Raw genomic sequence first — 12,053 nt, 5'->3', positions numbered from 1 at the left:
GCCACCAGCATGGCCGCCCGGGTCGCCGCCGCGCCGCCCCGCGCGAGCGACGTGCCCCTGCCAAGATGTGGCGTCCGCACCGCGAGCAACAGGGGAGGGGGACCAGAAGACCTCGCCGCCGCCGACGCCAACCGGGCTTCGCCCGGCAGCGGCAAGGAGGAGAGGGGGTGAGGAAGAGGGCTGGTGCGGCGGCGGCTAGGGTTCGCCCTGCCGCCCGCGGGAGCGGCTCAGGCGAGATGAGTCTGGTGGCGGTGCCTCTTATCGATGAAGCAGGCGACAACTTTGTCTATTTCCTCTTCAAGAATATTTGGATTAGTAACAGTTCTATGCGGTTGAGAAAATCTCGACAGAAACTGTCAAAACAGTTGTGGGAGAAAATATGCGACTTCAAGGTAATCGTCTATGAACTGTACAGGCAACCCAGAAGTCCTTTACCGCGGACACGGCTATTCGAATAGATAATGTTAACCCTGCAGGGGTGTTTTCACACACGCTCTCACCACTTATCGCCGTTTACATGACATGTACTCGGCAACCTTCAAGCGGAAGTCCAGCGAGGGTGTCGGCCACGACCTGGCTAACCACACAAGTCTCTCGTCCAGGTTTATCGCCTATTGAGGTTCCATCCGCAAGGAGATCCGGCTGGGGTGTCGCTCACGGCCCCAAACGATGTGTGCAGGGTTCCCAAGCCCACCTCAACGGGTGGATCTACGCTTGGTACACCATGCCACGGTGCCTAGTCTGTCCCAAGCCCACCTGTACCGGGTGCCACTTGGTAGACTACTAACACTACCTACAAACACCAGAATCTAGTTGTGACTCCTGGACAGAGATCAAGTCGGTTAATAAGTCGAGAGAGACAATTAAGGATCCCAATGTGTGGTAGTAGCTGTTCATGGATCACAAACATAGAACTCAGTTCCTGAGGACGGCTTCAATGAGACAACCCACCATGTACTCCTACATGGCCTCTCACCGCTACCTTTACCAAATCGTGTTCTCACACTTAGCTCACACATAGTAGGACATGTTCACACACCTCCAATTCATCCCCGATGAATCAGACCTGACTCAACTCTAAGCAGTAGCAGGCATGACAAACAAGCATGTATGAGTAGGCACATCAGGGCTCAAACAACTCCTACTCATGCTAGTAGGTTTCATCTATTTACTGTGGCAATGACAGGTCATGCAGAGGAAAGGGGTTCAGCTACCGCAGCAAGTAACAAATATGCCGTTATTGTCCTAATGCAGTAAAAGAGAGCAGGAGCGAGAGAGTGGGATTGTATCGGAATTAACAAGGGGGTTTTGCTTGCCTGGCACTTTTGAAGATGATATAGCTCTTCGTCGGTGTCATCGAACTCATGTAGAAACCACGTCTATCGAGAGGGGACAATTACTGGCAATGAAGAAGGAAGCACAATCAATGCAATGCACAATATGATGCATGATCATGACATGGCAAAATGAGTGTGTTGGGCTAATGCAACTAAAACCATATGGGCTTGAGTCATTTTGAACCAATGGTTCAGCTTCAAACTCAAACTATGAATTCAAATAGTGCATTATCATGTTTTGATCTAAACAGCAATGCTAAGTTGTTTAAACATGATTGAAACCAGTACAGATGGATAGATTGGATTTTTCTGATAATTTTTCATATATAAATTGTTTGATTTGGAGCTATGGTTGAATTGTTATGAATTTTAGGAGTTTAGGACATTTTCTCGAATTTCCTGATTATTTAAAACCAGAAAATCACTAATTGTGTCAGCACTGTGTCATGCCTGCATCAGCAGTCACTGGGTTGACCCAGGTCAAACCTGACGTGTGGGGGCCACACGTCAGCGACACAGGGCTAATCCCGGTCAAACCCAGCGCTGACTGGGGTTTGACCAGGCCTGGGGCCCACTGTCAGCGTCTAATGGTGGTCCAGCTGGCGGGGGTTAGTGCTAATGACGAGGCCACGTTGGCTCTCGCCAGAGTTTCACCGGCAGTGACCTAAACTGCGGCGGCAACTCGCCAGACTTGGGCTACGGGCGACGGCTGGATGCGCGAAGGCCACCAGGAGGTAGCCCGCGCTCGACCGCGTCTAGCAGAGCGATGGGAAGGCCCCGGAGTCGCCGGAGATGACGATGGCGAGCACAGAGGCGGTGGCCGGATTTCGGGCAAGCTCGGGGTCGGAGCCACAGCGGCCTTGGCGATGCGGGGTTAATGCCTACGGCGTCTACGCGGTGCGGCGAGGACGTTGGACGCATGCCCGGGACCAAATGTTCACCGGAGCGTCTTCACCGGCGAGCTTTGGCGGCGACGCTGTCGGGTGAGAGAGGCGTGGCGGCTACGGCATGCTAGAGAGAAAACGGAGAGGGTGAGGATGATCAGGAGCTCACGTGGAGTGCAGTGGTGGCCGCGGCGTGCTCGGGGAAGCTCGGACGGCGGTGAGTCGGCGATGGAGATCTGCGGCGGCCGACGATGAAGAAATGGTCGGGGACGGCGCGTTGGAGCTCTTCCGGCCATGTGAGCTGAGGAGAGGACGAGGGTGGCACGGCGGAGCTCGAGGGCTGGTCCATGGGTCTAGTGCTGGCTGGTGGCCGCGGTGGTGACGAACAGCAGCGACGAACCCGTTCGGGTGAGTAGAGAGAGAGATCCAGGGAGAGGGTGAGGACGGGGAGAGTGAAAGGAGTCTGAGGGGGCGACGGGGAGTGCGTGGCACTCGGGGCTGGCTCCAAAAGCGGCGGAAGCAGGAGGTGGCTCGGGCGCGTGCCGGCGCGCGGCGGCCACGCGCCTCTCGTCCTTCTGGCGAGAGGTTGGTGTGGTGACTCCCACGGCTAGTGGGCCAGGCCAGCTTTGCCTAGTTGGGCTGCAGGTAAGGCCAGTAAGCCTTTTCCCTTTTCCTGTTTTTCTTTTTCTATTTTGTTTTTCTTTGTTATGATTTAGTTTAGGAACTAAATCATTTTAGATAATTCTGGAAAAAAATTTGGAGGTTAGCTGAATTATTTCAGGGCTCCACAAATAACTTCAGAATATTTGGACCATTTAAAATATATATGGCACTTAAACGCCTCCAATTCAAATACTTTTGTGTTAATTCAAAAATCCAAAGATGACCTAGAAATATATTCATCATTTTTGGGAGAGGTTTTCACCTTAACCAGAAATCATGAACTTTTCTTAGGGACATTTTGGGTTTATTGAAAAAGATTTTAATCAAGCCTAGATGGATTGATTTAGTGCTAGGGTTTGAACAATCCCCATTTCAAGTTTAAAAGAAATTTAGACATGATGCAACAACCAAGCTAGTCCAAGTGCATAGCAAGGCTAGGGATGTTACAACTCACCCCCACTAAACAAGAATCTCGTCCCGAGATTCAAGCGTAGGGTAAGATGAAGGGGCAAACGCGAACCAACACAATCTTCACAATCCAGGTAGCACTTCATAAAATGTTGATTCGGTCACCAACTTTGTCTCGAAGTGTTGCTCTGAGAACTCCAACCAACATGGCAGCGGGAGGAAAAGAAAAACTCTAGAAGAATCGATCTCCTCAAAGATCAAACAATTCAGGATCAACTCACGGAATGGGACATAGCATCATCTCTCGAGCTGAGACACGGAACAAACAACTCGAGGGATGGAGTAAGACAGATGACGAAGGTTCACTAGGAAGACAACAATTCCACACTTAAGAAGGTGGTGAACGGTTGTCAACATAGCGAGAGTTGAGTTGCCATGATACCATAACGAGACATTTTAGATGAGGTGACTCATAGAATCATCCCTTAAGTGGAAAAAAGAATTACCTTCGATTCAAGGATCGTTGAAGCTCTTTATATCAACTTAAGGCAAATCATAATTGATCATTTGAAGGAGTCCGGATGAATGACATACCCGGACTGGAATGGATGATGTGGATTACCTTGTCGAAGACAATGCAATGGATGATTTTGCTTATCATCGGAAATGGATGGGACCCACGGTAGAACAACATATTGGCGGTGCAAGCTAGGAACAAAATGCAAATGCTGGGAATGATTCTGGTAACTAGGGAGAAACTCAACAGTAGAGATTGATTCCACTGTGGAAATGGTTATAGCATAACCGAGGAAGCTGGGAGCAATCCCAGTTACTGTCGATGATAACACATGGTGCTTGTGTGTGCTTTCAAGAACTTGAGCATTTCCATATTCATCAAGGTTTTACCAATATCCGTGTCAAGGATCCTGACAACACTCCATGATGGATAGTGATGGACGATGCAGATGCAAAGGAAGATAACACCTTCTCAGATTTCACCTTAGCAAGGCCAAGGAGTCGGAAATCCAAATGATCGACCATGAGACATTTAGCACTCCGCTTCTAATGTTCTCCTTGATGTGCTAGCGTAACCCATTTATTGATATGGTTTGATATCTAGAACATCAAGTAAAGGTCGGACTTCGGGAGCACAAATATCCATAAGGGACAACTAAGGAGTAAATCCTATGAAATCCCTATGGGGAGGTGGCCATCTTACTCAATCAAGATACTACAATAACAGGTCTTCCGGTTGGGTGTGTTGGCCACGACATTCTCTTTACGGGGTTACAGAAAGACCAATATTATAGTTCTTGGGACATGTTCCAACCATCATATCTGCCTGATATTCAAATTTGGTTGGTGTCAGGATATTCCAGACTCATCGAGTCTAGAAAGAAAAATGAAAGTTTGCAACACAAACCGACGAGACGATGTTGCGAGATTCTCGGGAAATGGACTACGGTAGTAAGCTCCAAAATATGAGTTGGTTCTGCTACAAACATGTGAACACGTTGTCCCGGACAAGCATGGCCACGTAGTAGTCTTATAATAAAACACGACCGAGTTTCAGAGGGGAACCATCATTAATGATATCGAAGTCTCCGTGTGGTAATCTAAAGTATTCACTTTAAAACAGACTCCTTTATCTAGAACAAATCAATCAGTGGCTTGGTGTGCTAGGGATACATGTGGAATGAAGGTTGCAAGTCTCCAACCCACAGAATACTTCGCACATATGCATGACCGATTTGGGATGATTCCAAAGGAAGCAACATTGTCTTTCTTGAATCCACGGCGGCAACTTGCATCAAATGCACATGAACTGGAGGAAGTCACTTCTTACATCTGAACATATGCTTCATGAGCTAGCATGAACAAATGCTTTCAAAAGCTTCCAACACTAGCTTAATGTTCAACAAAATTATGGAGAAGGCAAGGATGTTGTCGATGGGCTCAACAACAATTCATCCAGGTTACCATAAAAATGGAATTCCATAATTATGACAACAAGTGATAGTATTGGTCAGGACAAAGGATATAATGGTGTATGCTCGAGGGATCAACCACGAGTAAGACAACATTAAGAACATCGTTGGTTCTGATTTGATTTGACGATAGCCCACTCTCAAACCAAAGTTTGACATGACAATATACACAACAACTGATAACGAGGATCAACCAATGAATATCATCTTTCTTCAACACACACACACAAAGACATCCCTTTGGTATGAACTGAGTCGGACAAGCTTTCATCTTCCAACTCTCCAAGTTGTTGTTTAGCTTAACCAACTAGCTCAGGGTATCCGACACAGATTCTTGGAGAAATGGTGGTTACAAGAAAACCAACTTGATCACGAACTCAACATAGCGGCCAGGTGACGACCTGGTGATACTTCCGAGAAGATATTCAGAAAATCACGAACCACCAGTATGTTACTCAGCTCAAGAACAATCTTGCTTCTATGGGCAAGACGAAATGATGAAATAAGCAAGAGATTGGCACAGCCCTAACTCATTGATTGAAGGGTGCACCGAAAATAGGGAGTAGGTAGCACAATCTATCTTAGGATGATGATTCAAGAACCAACATTCTAAGAATGAAATTATTATCCTTTAAATACCAAGCAACAGGGTTGCTAGGAGTATTGATTTCACGCATCATAATTCACCTGTCGGCATTCCGGTTACAACAACACGGAAAACCGAGGGATGATCAATGATGGCAAGAAGTATCACTGCGTCAAGAATTCATACGAGATGGTGCAATTCTCATGATGATTCTGACATAAAGGGGGTAATACTTCAGGGTAGAGCAGAATCAAAAACTGGATTGCATTTGATATGCGAGATACAACTACTTTGACCCAATCTGGGATATGGATGAGGTACTGGAGTTTGTTTCTCCTAGTCATTCCGGAATAGAATGGCTTGACGGACCACAAGAGTAATAGGTATCGATGAATGAATGCATGCATACTCTTGACTATCAATTGATAGACGAGGGTCAGAATACAACTAAGGAGGAACAACTCATGGAACATATAACTTTCTGAGTTGTGGATGCATAGATTAATATGTCGAACGGGTTCAACACATTTCTTCCGGATAACCCATGCAGAGAAGGTAGAACTGGCAGAGTCACAATATAGAATGGAGAACTCATCGAAAGCACTCCTGTTGTGATCTTTTTGGTTCAAAGAACTTCTGCCATAAATAGTTCATGGTATTGGAAGAAGGAAATACCATGGACCTCGAGGAATATCGCAAGGGTTACTAATATCCTAAAGGAACTAGCAAACGCTATCAACATGAAGTAAGTAGCGTGAATCTCGGGTTCAAGAAACCAGGAATAGAAAGCCTACTAACTAAATGGCATCATGGGATGCTTTTGAGAATGACGGCCAGAATCATCACACTGGGAACACAAATCATGGATAGCTTACTAGGTGGTACTCTAAGACACCTATGGTCATAATAATAATTCTGACATATATGTCGAGGCAATAGAATACCTCAACTCAACAATTAGTGTGATTAACCTGGCCTAAAGGAACATCGAAACCAGAGGGAAAGGATTTTGCAAATGCATCAGATTGTTTAGAAACCTGGGATGACTCGGACAACATAACGGTTGTAAATGCTCAGAAAAGATTTGAGACATCGTACAAAAATGGTGGCATAACCACTCAACATCACAATATCAAGGTTCCGAGTTCAATAGCCGACATACGGAAGTAGTAGAGACTGAATCGAGGCTTGAATCCAACAATCTTATAAGTCTACGGATTAGTAACACGTGATCCTGATAGAAAGAAGAGAAAGCCTAGTTTCTTAACCCCGTAGGAAAGATAAGATGACTCGGATCATAAGGGCATAAGGTAAAGGAGTAAAAAGAGACTTACGTTCCATCCCACAATCAATTCCCTTATATAACTAAAGAATTTCTAGACTCAACTTCGACCAGTTTGGCTTGGTAATCCTACAGGTCATCATGAAACCCTCTCAACATCTCATGAAAAGCTTTCCTACGATTATCTTCAAAGGAAGCAGGAACTTGAGAAATTGAGATCGGATCATGAAGATCTTCAAAAGGAGAACGAGTCACTTCGCGCTCAACAGATCAGTCCCACTCAGGAAGGATTTGAACCACCATGTTTAAAATGCATTGAGCGTGATAACGCTATTTCTGTTGCTGGATGTTCTACTGCTCCTGTTGCAATATCTTCAACTGCTGATGTGGTAACTAACCCCTCTGTTGAGGATACCACTACTATTGCTAATGAGAATGCCAAGTTGAAGACACTGATTGAGACAGGGATGTACAAAAGCCTCAAAGGGCACCAAACATTATGTGATGTCCTCAAAAAGCAGATTCTGAAGCGAAACCCTAGAAAAGAGGGTATTGGGTTCGAGGGGAAAATGAATGTTGATGGGTCGTACTGGAAGCCTGAGCAGTACCCCAAAACCACATGGGTTGCTGCGAAGGAATCTTCAGTAGATCCATCCACCTTATCTGGTTTCACTTGCACTAACCCTATTATCATTGATGAATCCTTTGATGCAAACTATAAACTGTTTAAGAATCAGAATGGTGAAGTGTTTGCCAGGTATATTGGTACTAACTGCATGAATGGACCACCTATGAAGAAGATCTGGGTACCTAAACAGTGTATTGAGAATCTTCCTGTGAATGTCATCATGACACCACCAAGGAAGAAGACAAACCCCAGACCTATGGCTTCATATGGCCCAAAGGCTTCATACAGATATAGGACTCACCTGAGTCACCCTAACGCCAATGTTTTGTAGGGAAACCATACTCAGACATATGAATATGAGCGTATGTCTTCAAACCGCTATGTTCATAGAACTAAGAACTGTTCTGCTTATTCATATGAGTATCATGCTTCTCCTGCAAGGCTATTTGCTAGGGCTACACAGCCGAAATTCTCAGATGCCGCACTTAGACTCATTGCTTCTAAGCCACCCTTGAAGATGTGGGTGGTTAAGAAGAATTAACTTTCTTTTGCAGAGAAAGGTCTCCAGCCGGAAATCAAAGGCGTCCGATGCTATTGCTGGGGACCTAAAACACATTATGGGACACAAGATAAAATGCCCAAATGGTCTTACTATGTATTTCGTGTCTGAATCGCTTGCCAGTCATACTATCAGTCCTAATCTTGATCTAAGCTTTGATAATCCTTTTGTGCGTCAAATGTTTATGCTTCACAATACTCTTTGTGAAGCCTATCCTCCTAACTATGATGTAGGGTACGACACCTCATGATTCAGAATGGATTATGGACAGCGGATGCACTAACCACATGACTGGTGATCGGAGTCTTCTCAAGGACTCAACCTTACGTCCATGTGATAAAAGTCACATCACTTTCGCTGACACTGGTAAAAGCAAGGTATTGGGCCTAGGTAGAGTTGCAATCTCAAGGGATCAGCACATGGACAAAGTGATGCTTGTTGAATCCCTTGGTTTCAACTTAATGTCTGTCTCAATGCTTTGTGACTTAAACATGATTGTGCTATTTGGAAAATATCGTTGCCTTGTACTAATGGAATCTGACAAGTCTCTAGTCTTCGAAGGGTACATGAAAGATGATATGTACATGGTAGACTTCTCAGCAGGACCACAAATGGTCATATGTCTTCTAGCCAAGTCTTCAGAGTGTTGGCTCTGGCATCGGAGGCTAGGGCATGCTGGCATGAGTAACCTACACACTCTCGCCAAGAAGAAGCACGTCATAGGCATCGAAGACGTCAAATTCAAGAAAGATCATCTATGTGGTGCTTGTGAAGCTGGGAAGATGACAAGGGCCAAGCATCCCTCGAAGACAATCATGACTACATCTCGACCTTTTGAGTTGCTCCACATGGACTTGTTTGGTCCCACTCACTACTCTACTCTCACTGCTACTGCTTGTCTCTATGGTTTCGTTATTGTTGATGATTATTCAAGATACACTTGGGTGAACATAATTCTCTTCAAGACCGAAGTGCAAGATGTCTTCAGACGCTTCGCCAACCGCGCCATGAACAACTATGGCGTCAAGATCAAGCACATTAGGAGTGACAACGACACAGAATTCAAGAACACAGGCCTCGACCTCTATCTTGACACCTTGGGCATCACTCATGAGTTTTCTGCTCCTTACACACTGTAAGTGCATCTAGTGCCACCCCTAGTTGGTTTTGGAGTATTGACGACAAAGTTGGTTGAGGGACTAATGCGTTTGTGAGAATTGCAGGATAACGCAGGTAGTGTCCCTCATTGATTCGGTGTACCTACCGGAGATGACCCCTAAAAATGTATGAAGACATTGAAGACAATGGTGGTATGTGAAGATATTCATATTGAAGACTATGACATGAGAAGACATTGAGTGAAGACTATGGAGCGCGAAGACTGTGTTGTTTCGTTGTTTCCTTTTCTTCTTTGTTGAGTCATAGGAACCACCGTACTGTTAAGTGGGGTCCAAGTGAACTAAGTCAGAATGACTGAAGTGATGCTCAACCCAAATCCTATGTCTTCGAGCGAAGACAATGAGAGCAAATCTTATCCAGAGCTGGATGAGTCAGCTTTGCTTGTAGCCCAAGTAAAGTTGCCGTGTGTGTTTGAAATCTGACCGTTGGAACACGTGTCAGTTCCTTAGTGACCCAGGGTCATTTCGGACATATCAGGTCGGGTTGCCCAGTGGCTATAAATAGCCCACCCCCTACACCATAAATTGGTGGCTGCTCAGAGTTAGTGCACGGCTTTTGTCGTTTGAGAGCAACCCACCTCGAAGCCTTTGAGAGAGAGAAATCCTTGCGAGGACCAAGCCCAAACACCCAGAGCCAAAGAGTGTTAGGCATCACTGAAGTCTTTCTGTCTGTGTGACCTAAAGACTTATTACACTTGAGGACTGTGAATCCTCCAGCCGGTTAGGCGTCGCGTTCTGAGCATCCAAGAGTCATTGTGGATTGCCGGTGAACGAAGTCTGTGAAGGTTTGGAAGTCTACCTTGAAGACTTACCAGAGTGATTGGACGAGGACTGTGTGTCCTTAGCTCAAGGGGAATAAGGTGAAGACACGGTCTTCTGAGTTGAATCTCAGCCTCCCTAACCAGACGTACAGTTGTCACAGCAACTGGAACTGGTCCAACAAATCCTGTGTCTTCAACAAGTGACTGGTTCTATCCTCTCCCTTCCTTTACTTAAGTTTGTCTTCGTGAAGTCATTGCCTATCTGTCGTACCTGTTTGACTTCATTGCTTGACTACTACTGTTGATTGGCTTCATACTATCTTCCATCCTGATCCTTACTACTTAGCTGCTATTAGTCCTGTACTTTCACATCATTGCATACTTGACTATGGTTTGCTTATGGTAGTTTATCTTCCGCTGCATATCAACTAGGTCATTTCTACTGTTTGTCTTCGAAACTTCCAAGTTTTGAAGACTTTCATAAAAATCGCCTATTCACCCCCCCTCTAGTCGATACTAGCACTTTCAATTGGTATCAGAGCAAGGTACTCCCTTGTTCTGTGTGATTCGGTTTAACCACCTGGAGTTTTAGCTATGTCGACTGCAGGATTGAGGAACATATCTTGCCCCACATTTAACGGTCATGAGTATCCCCGATGGAAGGCCATGATGAAGAAGCTACTCATGGCAATGGATAGCGAACTTTGGACCGTCACTGAGATTGGCCTCACTGATCTATGCAAGATGGCTGAGGCCGATGACATTCGCAAGTACACTCTACTGAACCTCACGGCGAAGGATGTCATCTGCTCTCATCTGTCCCGAAATCAGTTCAGGAATGTTATGCACCTCAATCAGGCGAAGCTAATATGGGACCGGCTTTCTGAGGTCTATGAAGGTCATCGCACTCGTCATGATCCGTGGTTTGAGGACTACAAGGAGTCTCTTAAGGAGATGACCTTTGCACCTGGATTGTCATCACCCTCATCATGCCTCATGGCAAGGGGTGATAAGGTAACTGAATGCTACCTCTCTGAATCTAGCGATGGTGAATCAGGTGATGAATTTGGCCCCAGTTATGTCAAGCTTGCTTCCCTTGCCACTAAACAACAAAGAGTCTTGGAAAAGGTTCAAGACATGCTTAGTAAGAGCAATGATATGTTGGGTGAAGAAATGGATCAGTCAAAAGCTTTGGCTGAGAGTCTTCAGAGACTTCATTCCAAGTTTGACGCCCTTCAAGATCAACATAATGCTCTCTTATTTGATCATGAGAAGATTTCTTCTGAATGTCTTCAAAGAAAGCTAGACCTTGAAAAGATAAGAGTAGATTATGAAGATCTTCAGAAGGAGCGCAATTCATTACTTGCTCAACAAATCAGTGTTACACAGAATGGATTTGAACCACCATGTCTAAAATGCATTGAGCGTGATAACGCTACATCTGTTGCTGAATGTTCCACTACTGCTACTGTTTCATTGTCTTCACCTACTGATGTGGTTACTAACCCCTCTGCGGAGGATACCACTACTGTCGCTGATGAAAATGCTATGTTGAAGACATTGCTTGAAACAGGGATGTATAAAAGTCTGAAAGGGCATCAGACACTCTGCGATGTCCTCAAAAAGCAGATTCTGAACCGAAACCCTAGGAAAGAGGGTGTTGGGTTCGAGAGGAAAATGAATGTTGATGGCTCGTACTGGAAGCCTGAGCAGTATCCCAAAACCACATGGGTTGCTGCAAAGGAACCTTCAGTAGATCCATCCACTTTATCTGGCTTT

Source organism: Triticum aestivum, chromosome 7B (genome assembly GCF_018294505.1).
Source record: "Triticum aestivum cultivar Chinese Spring chromosome 7B, IWGSC CS RefSeq v2.1, whole genome shotgun sequence".
Classification (NCBI taxonomy): Eukaryota; Viridiplantae; Streptophyta; class Magnoliopsida; order Poales; family Poaceae; genus Triticum; species Triticum aestivum.
The sequence above is the reverse complement of the archived record's forward strand: the minus strand, read 5'-3'. Positions refer to the sequence as shown.